At 37.0% G+C, this 13,103-nt stretch overlaps 1 protein-coding gene across 5 annotated transcripts in view; it reads left to right on the top strand.

Annotated features, from left to right (window-relative positions):
• Window positions 1-419: 419 nt before the first annotated feature.
• The window catches only part of Golgb1 (golgin B1), a 99,897-nt gene continuing 87,213 nt past the window's right edge, over window positions 420-13,103 (top strand). For 4 of the 5 annotated variants that reach the window (XM_010630000.3, XM_010629999.3, XM_010629998.3 and 1 more), the window contains exon 1: window positions 421-734. The gene's annotated coding sequence lies outside the window, so the exon portion shown is untranslated. Of the gene's footprint in view, window positions 735-13,103 lie in introns of all 5 variants that reach the window. The other variant, XM_033768145.1, reaches the window with a different exon arrangement.

Genomic DNA, 13,103 nt, shown 5'->3' with positions numbered 1-13,103 from the left:
CGATTCTCTTTCATATAGACGCCAGCTTCAAGCTTGAGTTCTGGCAATACACCGCTGTTTGTGGGCAAGTCACTTCGCTGGTTCTCATTTTTCATCGCAAAATAAAAAGGTCAGAGTAAATGACCAACTGTTTTGGCTCTAAAACTTGTGACTCTTAAAAGCGAAATCTACATTCCCGCTCCCTTCCTCTCACAGATCATTCAACAATCCTAACGTCAGCGGGTGTCATCTAACCAAAGCCTCCACAGAAGCCCAAGCCATAGCCTGGGCCAGTCCGGCCAACGTTCCGCTGGAACTACAGGTAACCGGAATATCCACCTCACCAGCAAACCACCTGACTCTCCCCTGAGGGGCCGCCCCCTAGGCATTTCCGGTCTGTCTCCAGATTTTCTTCCGGGACTCTGGTTCTTATTTGATCCCGCCTTTCGCTCCTCCCTTGGAGTCCATTGGCTTTCTCTTGGAGGACGCACAGGATTTCCCGGCGTTGATTGGTTTCTGTCAGTTGGACGGCTTAGTTACAAACAAGGTGTGCCTGGTCTCTGTGGTAACGCTCTACTCCTATCCCGGATTGGTCGATATCCTGATCCCGTCTTCCGTCCCAACAGCGAGTGGTTGAGTCCTTGGAGGGGCGCGGCGGCGGCGGCGGTAGTAGGTGTTGCGTTTGGGGTTCCCGAGCTGACGTGGCTCAGATTGGGAGAGGGGCAACTTGTGCCTCCCACGGCAGCGGCTTGCTGGTGAGTGGGGAACGTTCCCGAACTCTCCCTCTGGCGAGTGCTGTAACGGTCACCCCCGCCACCTGGGCCGGGGCTTGCGAGGCAGCCTGTCGAGTCTCCTCCCCGCCAGCCTCCCCGGGTTTCGGGCCGGTTCGGCTCTTCACCCGTCTCCCTCCGCTTACCAGGCCTCGTTCTCATAGCCTGCGTGCCTATTGGCCCCTCCGGAGAGTTTTGTAGTCTCCCTATACGGCCTCGGGGCACATACAGTTGGTTTGCCCCTTCTTCAAGACTTTTCTTCTCTGGGAGTTAACGGAGAGAGGCGCCTTAGTCAGTCCTGCCCGCAAGGCTTCATTTGCTGAGCGGCCTGCTTAGGCTGGACTTAGTACGCAGCAAGGAATAGAGAACCTGTCCCGCCCCTGCCGTGTGGCCCTAAACAAACTTGGTGTCCCGGATAGGAGGCGGGACCCAAACAAATCAAAGGTCTTGAGGGTGGAGATCGAAGAAACCTTGGAGGTAGTAGTGCAAACGGAGGCCTGTGGAAGGATCCCGCTAAGGCAGATGGTTCGCTGGAAAGATGAGAAGATAGGATTGAACCCTGTGATCTCATGGACGTTAACACTGGGCAGGCTGTTAGAGGAAAGGGACCTTGAAGAGAGTTCTGGAGGAAGAAGCTTGATTTGGTTGTATGGAGTGTTTATTGTGCCCAACGGGAGGGTTAACAGGAGGGCGAGGCCCTTGACGAATGAGAAATTTGACTTATTTAAAGAGCTCCAGAGGGCAATTTTAAGAACAAAACAGGGATATTTTAAATCTTGGAGGTAGTTGGAATCTCTGCAAGGACTAAGGGAACTGTTCACAGTTCTGTGCAGGTTGGCTGAGGAGAGAAAAGGCTGGGGCCTTTCCAGAAGCGTGAATTGATAAAATTTGGATGATTGGGGTGACGATGAAGGGTCAAATCCGGGAAATATTCTTATATAAAAATAGGAAGAAAAAAAAATATGAGAATCACTCACTGTGTTGCCCAAGCTGAACTTATACTTGTGATCCTCTTGCTTTAAACTTAAAAGTGCAGCTATATGTGCAAATAATATAATATGAAAGAAAACTTTCTCCTCTATCCACTCATCTTCACTTTTTCCACTTCCCAGAAATAGACACTGTAATTTCTTGATTATTCTTAAGAAATTTTCTGATCATAGCATATATATAACATATACTTTGCTTCATGTGGATCATAATACACATGCTGTTCTACATCTCTTTTGTCACATAACATATACAGGTTGAGCATCTCTAATGTGAAAATATGAAATCTAATGTGCTCCAAAGTCTGAAACTTTTTGAGTACTGACGTGAATCCACAGGTGAAAAATTCCACACCATAAACAGAATTATCAAATATATTGTGTAAAATTATCTTTGATTTATGTGTACAAAGTATATATAAAACATTTTGTGTTTAGGCTTCCATTGTCCCCAAGATATCTTATTATGCATATGCAAACATTTCAAAACCCTCTAAAATTCGAACTATGGAACACTTCTGGTCCCAAGCATTTTGGATAAAGTCTGGTCAATCTGAATTAGGCATTTTCAATGTACATGGGTATAAAGCTACCTTATTCTTTTAAAAGGCTACACAGCCTTGCCTTGCTGAAATATAAAAATGTAGTTAACTGCCCCTTGTTGACCTACATTTAGATTTTTTTCAGTCATCAGTCATCAGACACTGCTGTAGTGAATATCTGTGGTGTGTGTGTGTGGCTGTACTTCTATGAATCCTATCATTTTAGTTTGTGTACTGTTATAAAAAATTACCTGTGGCACTATTAATACAGTGCCTTCAGGCCCTCATCCTGATTTTCAGCCAGGGTGAAGAATATTGGGTGATGAGGTTATACAGAAAATAAAATGTCTTTTGTGTGTCCACCATTGGAGGAGCTCTGTTGGAGGTTTAGAGGTGGGGCTCAGTGGTCCTGATCCCCAGTATTGTGTATACACGCACACACATACACAAGCACAAAAGGAAAGCTTTGTCGAGCTTGAGCAAATTAATTTCCCTGTGCCTTACTTTACTCACCTTGAAATTGGGGATAATGATAGTACCTGACACCCTAGGGTTGTTTTATGAACAGAATTAATTTAATGAAGTTATCTAAATTAATGAACTTATAAATAAGTTATATGTAAACAAACTGGACCAATGCTTGATGGGGTTGTGCTGCATATATATTGTAGCTACCATTTCTACATTTATTTAATGAAAATGCTACCTTTCGTATTAAGATAAATCATTTTTAATTTTCTTAAAATTATGTCACATTCAATATACTTTGTCCAGATATGTAGTGCTACCTTTCCATTAGCTACACAACCTGATAGAGAAACAATTTGAAAATTAAGAAATTGAGGAAAACTACTGAGGTTCAACTAAATATACATGAAATGAATTTGATGAGTGACCTCAGTGGAATGGAAATTTCACCATCTGTGTGTGAAGTCGTTTAAATTCCAAAGTAAATGGCACATGCACTTCCTGTCTCCAGTTATTTCACTTGTTTTCCCATGCACATGGTACTGTGTTGCTGTCGCTAGGGACATGCCTTCTATTCCTTTATTTTTTATAGTTCTTAATATAATGCTACAAAAGAGGTATTTTAAAATAAGTAGGGCTGGGGATTTAGCTTGGTGGTTCCACTGCCTGCCTTGCAAGGAAAAGGTCCCGAGTTTGATCCCCAGTACCAAAACAAACAAACAGACAAATAAGTATTTATTGAAAAGCTGTGAAGCCTTTGAAAAAATAACACTGTTGCAATGCCTCATCAACATACAAGTGTTGAGGCCTTGTGGTAGAGTTTGTGAAAGGTCGGCTAGCATAGACTTTGAAGGATTGTTTTATTTGCCTTAGTGTTTTATGGAATCCTTTGGCATGAAGCTCATGTAACCCAGACTGGTCCCACCATACAATTATATACTAATTCTTTCCTTAGTTGCTCTTCATGTTCTGGTGTTGAATAAAACAAGAGTCCTGTCCAGTGAACACACATTTTTCCAGACATGAATTTATTACTATGAACATGAATATTTTCCCACTTAGTTATTTTTATATGTACATTTGCTCATCTCTGGTGTTCAGTTAGACTAACAGAGGCGGAGCCCTTCTTTTTTCATTTACCTTGGTTGTGGCTATTTACCAGCTCTCATGCCCTCAGCTTCCCAACCCTTGAGCTACAAATGCAGTCAGCTGTAGATGAAATGCCCTTCTTTTGCTTTTTCTTAATGTTGACAGCCATAGAACTCATTCTTGAATCAATGAATCACATTGGTGGCTTTAAAATGACCTCTGTCAGTCTTCATTTTAAGGTGAGGAAACTGACATTCATGAGGTAAAGTAACTCAACCACTGTGTTAACAGCTGTTTCTTGGTGAAAAGCTGACTGAAAGCTCAGTCGCTGGGCTCCCAGTTTGTCATCTCTTTCTGGTATCTTTCGGACTGTTCATTCGATTTATAAAGAGTCCTTTTTTTTTTTTAGAAGCATTTTAAGGGCTGCATTCTTAGCACCCTCACAGATTTTTTACCTCATTTAAATATTTCTTTCTTTCTTAAAATACATACTTTGAATGGTTATTTTTAAAAATTAATTTTATTGATACATTTTAGGTATACATTACATTCATCATTGGAGAGTTGTACCTTTACATAATATATCTTGATTCTTATTTTTCCCCATTCCCTTGCCCCCTTCAACCCCTCAACTCTCTCCCTTTACAAAGACTTTGTTTCCATTTTTTCATTTTCTTATATTAATTCCATTCCCTTCTTTCCTTTTCCCTACCCTTCCCACTTCTCCTTCCCCTTTGAACCTTTTCTTCCTATTTCACATTATCTGTTATACATTTTGATCCTTATTTACACTTTGAGTTTCTCAAATCAGAGAAACTATTAGGTATTTGCACATGTGTGTCCTATTGATTTCACTTTTTTTTGAGGTCCACTGTTTTTCTGCCCTTTTACAATTTTATTTATTTATTTATTCCTCATTTAGTTTATTGGTACATTTTAGGTATACAGTGCAGTTACATTCATTATTGAGATCTTGTACCTCTACATGACAGATCTTGGTTCTCATTCTTTCCCCTTGTCTCTGCCCTCCCTTCACCCCCTCCTCCCCTCCCCATTTCACTTGAGTATTGCCTTAGTGTGCATTCATTTAGCTATAAATGTCTCTAATTTATCATTCTTTATAGCTGAGTAGTACTTAAGAAAAGTAACCCATTCTCTATTTAAAGAGCTTTTGAATCTTTCCATTGCTTATTTAACTGAAGAACCAGAACCTTTGACATGTCTTAATTTCTCCAAATGTCAGTGTTCCTATCTATAAAATAGGGATATATACTTAGCTTACAGATTTTGTTAAGATTAAAAGAGAATTATATATGAATTGTCTGTTGTATTCACTTTTCAATTAAATATTTGATGCCATTAATATTATTATTGTTCTGTGTTCATGTGTACATATCCTGCAGATAAAATGATTTATAGTATATGTATAATGATGCTACTAGAGATACATCCTGCTAAGGAAGATGAATCAGAATCTCATTTGTGGCGATGGTATGGGAGAGAGAGGAAGAAAATTACAACTTGATAAATATTCAGGGTCTGATTTTATTCATTTATCTTGGTTTTATTGAAACAAGGTCTCACTGTGTAGTTTAGACTGCCCTTGAACTCATTATGTACCAAGCCCACGCTGGTCCTAAACTCAAGGTGATCCTTCTACCTCAGCCTCATGAGTTCTGTGTCCTGCTAGGATTTTAATTTCATATAAAATTAAATTTCTGTATAAATGGGAACATTTAAAAATCATTTTCACAATAGAAATTACATAAAATAAGATTTATCACTGGGCATGTTGGCGTATTCCTGTAATCCCAGCACTCAGGAGGCTGAGGCACAAGAATCACTGAGTTTGAGACCAGCCTGGGCTACACAGTGAGTTCCAGGTCAGTCTCAACTACATAGTGAGACCCTGTCTCAAAAAAACAAACAAACAAAAAAATATTTATCATGAATATTCTAATGGTGATATACAAAAAGTTGTATCTACAACATCCCACCTTGGTTGTGTGTGTGTTCACATGGCCTTAAACACATGATACCTACATTTTCCTGAAGAGGATATGACTTAAAAATAGTTGAAAAATGTGAATTTCAATACTTTTCTATTTAGCTTTTAAAGTAGTGGTAACCGCAGTAGTACCCAATCTACTTGGCCAGAAAGTGTGGGTACAAAAGAACAGGGCTGCAGTAGAGGTGGGGCCAGAGATTGGTTGGGGAATCTGAAGTGAGTTAGGTATATGTAGGTCACGGTATGTGATGAAGCCGACACTTAAGTCTAAAAGTCCCCTGATAAATATGCTAATTACCCCAAGTTGATTATTACCTGATGCTTATGTGAATTAAAATTGCACAAGTATTATGTCAATTAAAAGTAAAATAAAGATACAAAAGAAACTCCCAGTGGATATCTCTAAACATAATTGCTTAATGAAAACTTGCATTAATTTTTCTAAAAACCTTATTGTAGGATAAAACAGGTATAAATAGCCACATTATTGAGTATGCATAGCCTCCTGAGCTACTCTCAGGTGAACATTCTTTTCATAGCTGCCTGGTGAAGAAACACAGCTTGGTCAGTCATCATAGAAACCCTTCCATATTCCCCATCCCACTCAGAGGCCTCTCTTTTTTCCCCCCAAAATTATCACTTCCTTGTAGTTTCTTTACAGTTTTCGTTTAAAGATGAATCCTGCCTTTTAAAAAACTTGGTATATCGCTTGTGTCTTTTCCTTAACAATTGTTTGTTGAAGAACGTAGGCCTTTGACCTGTGGAATTTGCCATTCTGGGAAATGTGCATTCACTGGGTGGTTGAGATGTTCCTCTAGTCACTATTTCCTAGATAGGGAGCAGGAGGGGAAGCTTTATCAAACTGAGGCACAACTACAGGTGGTATGCTCTTTCATTGGAACTTCATAATGATTTTTTTTATTACCTGCTGATGCTCAGAGTCTAGACTCCTGAGTTCGTTAGGGCTCATAAATGTTAGAAAATATTGTTTGCTTAGTTGGAATACTTTTTGTAAGGAGATTCATTCCTTCTACTCTTTGCTTCCTGAAAGGTAAAGGTCAAATAAGGCAAAATAAATCCTTATATATACCTAATTTTCAAGATAATTGACTCAGATGGTAGCTAGTTTATTAGTATTATCAGCTCCCGATTTTTAATATATTTTATGGATTTTAATTTGTTGCAATTCCTCTCTAAGCTCACACTGTCATTTTAGCCAGTGGGATCCTGTTCAGGTTGGTTCTTGAGTCCTTTTGATATGAGTAGTAGTCTTTGATCTCTTCGTTGTTAACCTGTGTGAGAGATAGTTCAGTCTTATTTTGTACATTCCCTTCTTTAGAACTGGAAGGAGCCATTTCTCTAAGAAATGAGGAAGATATTTCAAGGTCTCAAACTAGGCACTAGAGATTATCATTGCTTCTCAGTTTGTCATAATCCTTTTTAGTGGACAAAGTTGGGAAAGTGTAAAGATAAAATATAAGATCAAATACCTAGTAAGCTCATATTGATACTTCCAGTTGAAACTCAAGATCAGTTTGTATTTGGGTGTTCTTAATTTCTTCAGTGTTAGTATCTTCTTTTTCTTAGTGAAAATATAATGATAGAATTAGTAGATACTCATTTGCTTTAATCCCACATTCTACACACAATAATCTAAGAATCACAATGCTACTTTCAATTATTAAAAAGTTTTAAAAGTTTTTTTTCTTTTTTCCACATTCTGTTTACATTTTCCTCATTTTTTTCATAGTTGTCCTGCATATTGTCAAGAGTGTACAGTCATTATGTACTATGCGCTCTTCCTCCCAGACTTTGTCTTAGTTCTACCAGTAACTGTATATTTAATTAATATTTGCCACCAGTCCTTATAATGATATTTTTTTACTCATTTAGGTTTTCTCCATAGTAGTAGATTGCTTAGGAAAGGAATGTTCCAGGAATTTTCTTGCTTGTTCATCACATTTTATCCTTGATCTTTATATCTGAAATTCATTTTTGCTAGAAATAAAAATTTTGGCTCATTTTTCCTTTTCTTGAATATGTTTAAACTGCACTTATTTCTCTTCTCGCAAAAACATTGCTATTGAAAAGTTTGATACTAATCTTACTTACTTTTTTCATCAACTAGCCATATAACTGCTTGGCCTAAATCCTAAAGGTTTTTTGGGGGCCGGGTGGTGACTGGGGATTGAACTCAGGCACTAGGCAGGTGTGGTGTCACTGAGTTATATCCCCAACCCTCCTAAAGGATTTTTTAAAAGTCTGTTAATTTTACTATACTGTTTTATTGATTATTCTGGATTGATTTCTCAGGGATGTGATGGCTTTTTCAATATAAAGTTTCAGATGTTTCTTTAAAATTTCCGATGAGCATTTTTAGATTATGGTTTTCCACATTATCCTATTCCTTTGCTTTTATTTTTCTTCAGAGAATCCTAGCATCCAAATTGTTTATCTTCAATATCACTTTCTCTTGAATCCGTTTAATTCTTTCTTTGAAAAACATTTAACATAATCAGGAATAGAGCCAGTGTGGTGGTGCACACCTGTAATCCCAGCACTTGGGAGGCTGAGGCAGGAGAATTGCTGTGAATTTGAGGCCAGCCTGGAATTCATAGTGAGTTTAAAGCCAGGTTGAACTACACAATGAGACCCTGTCTCTCTCTCTCTCTCTCTCTCTCTCTCTCTCTCTCTCTCTCACACACACACACACACACACACACACACACACAAAAGGAATAACTAGAGATTACTATAGAGAATTTGTAAAGGTACTACATAGTTCCAGTGTACATTTTACCTCGTATTCACATGTTATATTAATAATGTTTTAAATTAAGAAACCAACATCAGGACATTCCTATGGACTAAATTGTTCATAAATCATTAGTTTCTCGATTAATGTCCTTTCTCTGATCTAAGATCTAATCCATGATATCACATTGCATTTAGTTCACTTCTTTAGTTTTCTTTTTTAGAATCATGTGCAGAGGATAAGGAATAAAACAGATGTGCTTTACACAACCTCATGTAATTTTCCCCAGTGGTAACATTTTACAAAACTATTTGATAATATCCTGTAACCAAGATATTGACATTGACACATTCTCTAGCTTTACTTGTATATTTATTTGTATATGTATATGTGTGATTTAAGTTCACAATTTTATTACCTCTCTAGGTTCCTGGATATCCATAGTCAGGATACTTAAATGTTCCAACACAGCAAGGATCTCTTGTGTTATCCTGTTATAACTATAACCACAGTCTATACCCACCCTCCTAACTGCTAGCAACCACTAATCCCCCCCCGCTCATTCTAACATTTTGTCATTTCAAAAATATCACGTAAGTATGGGATTATGTAGTAGCCTTTGGGATTAGCTTTTTCATTCAGCACAGTGTCCTGGAGATTCGTCTAAATTGTTGAGAGTATGAATAGTGTGTTCTTTTTTTTTTTGGTACCAGGGATTGAACCCAGGTCCTTGTGCTTGCAAGGCAGGCGACCGAACCACTGAGCTAAATCCCCGGCCCAAATAGTGTGTTCTTATTGCTGAGAAGTATTCCATGGAGTGGGTGTATCACACTTTGTTTAGCCATGAACTTGTTGAAGAACAAGCTATTTCTAAATGTATTTCCTTTCTTTGTGCATGTGTGTGTGTGTGTGCGTGTGTGCAATGAATATTCATGTACAGATTTTTGTGGGAACTAACATTTTCATTTCCTGGGATTAATGACCAGGAGTGATATCACTGGATAAGGTAGAGGCATGGATAGTTTTTAGATAACTTCTTTTTTATGTTAAGCTATTTTTTAAAAGGCATGATTTTGTTATGTTTATTTTCCTCTTCCTTCTAGTTTCATCTTTATTTCCAAAGTGATTCAAAATTTTTTAATCATTTGAGTTTCCACTTTATTTTTAGATTTTTCAATTTTTCATGTATCTTTTTCATGTTTTATGTCTTTTTTAATGCCTTCAGTTCATTTAACAAATTTAGTAGTTTATCATTGTTTTGAGCATGCTCTGACATGCTTCCATTTCTGTATAGATATTGTATCTTTTGTTATTTTTGAAATTTTTATTCTCACCACATTTTTATTAGTGCATGTTGGTTATACAGATTAATGAGTTTCATTTTGACAAATCTATGCATGTGCGTAACATTTTAATCATCTTTCCCTATGACCTTCCTCACCCCTCCAACCCCAGGTTTACATGTTATTTAAGTGGGATTTCAATGTATATAATGCATTTTGATCCTATTCATGCCCCCTATTTCCTTCTCTTCCACTCATTATTCCTCCTCCTTCTCTTCTCTTGTCTAATAATAGTCTTCCCTTCTACTTTCTTGTCATCTTATTAGGATTCCACATGTTAAAGAGAACATGATAGTCGTCTTCAGAATCTGACCTATTTTATTCAACATGCTGATCCAACCATTTTTCTCTAAGTGACAGAATTTTCTTCTTTTTAAAAGGCTGAATAATTCTCCTTTGTGTATATATACTGTGTGTTATTTTTCCATCCATCTGTTGATGGGCACCTAGGCTGGTTCCATATCTTGGCTATTGTATATTGTGCCACAATAAACACAGGTATGTGGGTATCCCTGTAGAATTTGACTTTAATTGCTTTGGGTATATACCAAGGAGTGGTGGCTAGATCAAATTAAATAATTCCATCAATAAATGTGCAAAAGCTGGGTGTGGTGGTGCACAGTACTCAGCAGCCTGAGATAGGAGGGTCTCTGTGAGTTTGAGACCAGCCTGAGCTACATAGTGAGTTCCAGGTCAGTCTCAACTACATAAGTGAGACCTTGTCTAAAAAAAAAAAAAAAAAAAAAAAAAAACCCAAAAAATAAATAAATTGCAAAAGAATTGAACAGAAATAAGATATAAAATAGCCAATAGCTATATGGAAAAAATGCTCAACAATGCTCAACAACTTTAGCCATTAGAGAAATGCAAAGTGAAACTTAATTGACATACCATTTTACCCCAGTCAGAATGACTGTCATCAAAAATACAAAAACAATAAATGCTGGTGAGAATATGTTGGTGGAAGAGGAGGAGGAACCCTTCTACCCTGCTGGTGGAAATGTAAATTAATGTAGCCCCTATGCAAATCGGTTTGGAAGTTTCTCAAAAAACAAACTAGAACTACCTCTTGATCCAGCTATATCACTCCATTTTCTTATAGTAATTTAATATGGAAATTGTGATGCTTTTCATTGCTCATTTTATATGAATTTGATATTGCGGAACTGTAGGAGATTTGTTTTATGTAGATTTTCTAACTTTAGAGAGTCCCTTCTTGTGATGTTTTCCGATGTAGCTCAAAACTATGGCAGCTGGATTTCTTAAGATTCCCTGGCTCTCCTTCCTTGCCACCCTACCCACTCTTATATCTAGACCTTCCCTTTCCTTAGTAACTTAATTTTGACTCTCAACAGATATTCTCCTTAGTGTAGGGCTCTATCTGGAAAGAGCCCCACCTTTTCAGTTCTGAGAGTTCATAGGGTCCCAGACTGCCTCAGGCCTAGAGGCCCCTTGCATTTACAGTAGTCCTTCTTATTCAGTCTTATTTTCTGTGGTTTTATTAACTACTATCAATAACCAGTCCAAAAAGTATTACATGGGAAGTTCCAGAAATAAGCAATTCATAATTTTAAACAATTTTACTACAGTATGTTGTTATCATTATTATTAATATTTTTTCCTTTGCAACAATTATTAATCTTTTATTTTGCCGCAATTATTAATCTTTTATTGTGCCTTATTCATAAATTAAAGTTTTCATATATATGTATAGGAAAAAACATTACTGTGTTTTTTAGTCACTTTCCTTGTCACTGAGACACAGTACTCAATAACTACAATGTAAAGAGGAGTGATTTATTTGGGCTCCCATTTCAGTAGTCTTAGTCTTCCGCATGGCAGGCTGGCTGGTTCCTGGTACTGACAGGGGAAAGCTGTTCACATTGTGGCAGCCAAAAAGCAGAGAGAGAAGCTAGCTAGGGAGATATATCCTTCTAGGTCATGCTCAGTGACCAGTCTCTTTGGACTGTACCCCATCTTCAGCTGTAGTATAACTACTACATATGTTATTACATATTCCTGTGAATGTCAAATGTTATATTTGAATTTATATATGGTTGTTTATAGTTATAATAGTACAGTATTCTCCTCCTAGGAGGCAGCTCTATTTTTCCTTCTTGATTCACAGATGTTTTCCAAATGCTGCATGCCACTTGTGTCATCCAAAATCAGCTCTTACAGAAATAGATCTCTTAACACTTGTGTCTTAAGAACCATGGCTGCTCTAAGCACTATTTTATGAGTACTTATTTTGTATAGCAGTTTTTATATTTCTCCCTGCTGAGAGTTTTAAAAGTCAAATAACATTGTGTCACAGACCATAAACTTCAGCAAAATCACTTTACTAGTGCTATACACAGTCCAGTTCTATTTTTATTTTTTTTCCTGTGAAAGCATTCATATTTTTCTTCTATTAAGTTTATGAAATTGACATCAGAATATGTAATGTGTAGTTATAAAAGGGAATTAATTTTGGAAAACTCTAGATTTACTTAAAACTTGCAAAGAAGAGTACAGAGTCAACGTAGTCTTCTTAAGTACTGTCCCCTAATGGTAACATGTTATATAACCATGGCACATCGTTCAAAACTAAGAGCATTGGTTAATGCCATTAACTATAGATAGACTTCTTTCAGATTTCACCATTTTTTTCTACTAATGTCCTCTTTCTGCTTCAGGATCTAATCTGGTCTACTACTTTGCATTTAATTAACATGCATCTTTGTGTCCTTTGGTCTGTAACCCTTATAATGTATTTCACTGAGTCAGGAAACTAGATCTCGTTATCTGCAGTTTTATTACTTCTTCAGCCCTGGTATACACATGAAGGAATTTCATAATTGCAATACCACTGTGATAAAAAAATTGATAACTAATATACAATATTTATGTTCCTTTTTTGCCTTTGGTCATACAATACATAATTAAGTTACCATTTTCCACATTTTTTAGGTTAGCTCAATTTTCTGTATTTTATTCAATGAGGTTTAGTTATATATGTATAATGTAGTTGGATTAATATATCCCATTCTACCTTTCATCCTTGGAGCCTTTTATATCCTGGTTGGAATATTTGTATATGTATTGAAATATGTGTGTGTGCATATATATATATATATATATGTATATATATATATATATATATATATATATATACATA

This window comes from Fukomys damarensis, unplaced genomic scaffold (assembly GCF_012274545.1).
Source record: "Fukomys damarensis isolate Sample0158 unplaced genomic scaffold, DMR_v1.0_HiC HiC_scaffold_24, whole genome shotgun sequence".
Classification (NCBI taxonomy): domain Eukaryota; kingdom Metazoa; phylum Chordata; class Mammalia; order Rodentia; family Bathyergidae; genus Fukomys; species Fukomys damarensis.
This window is presented reverse-complemented; position numbering and strand designations above follow the sequence as displayed.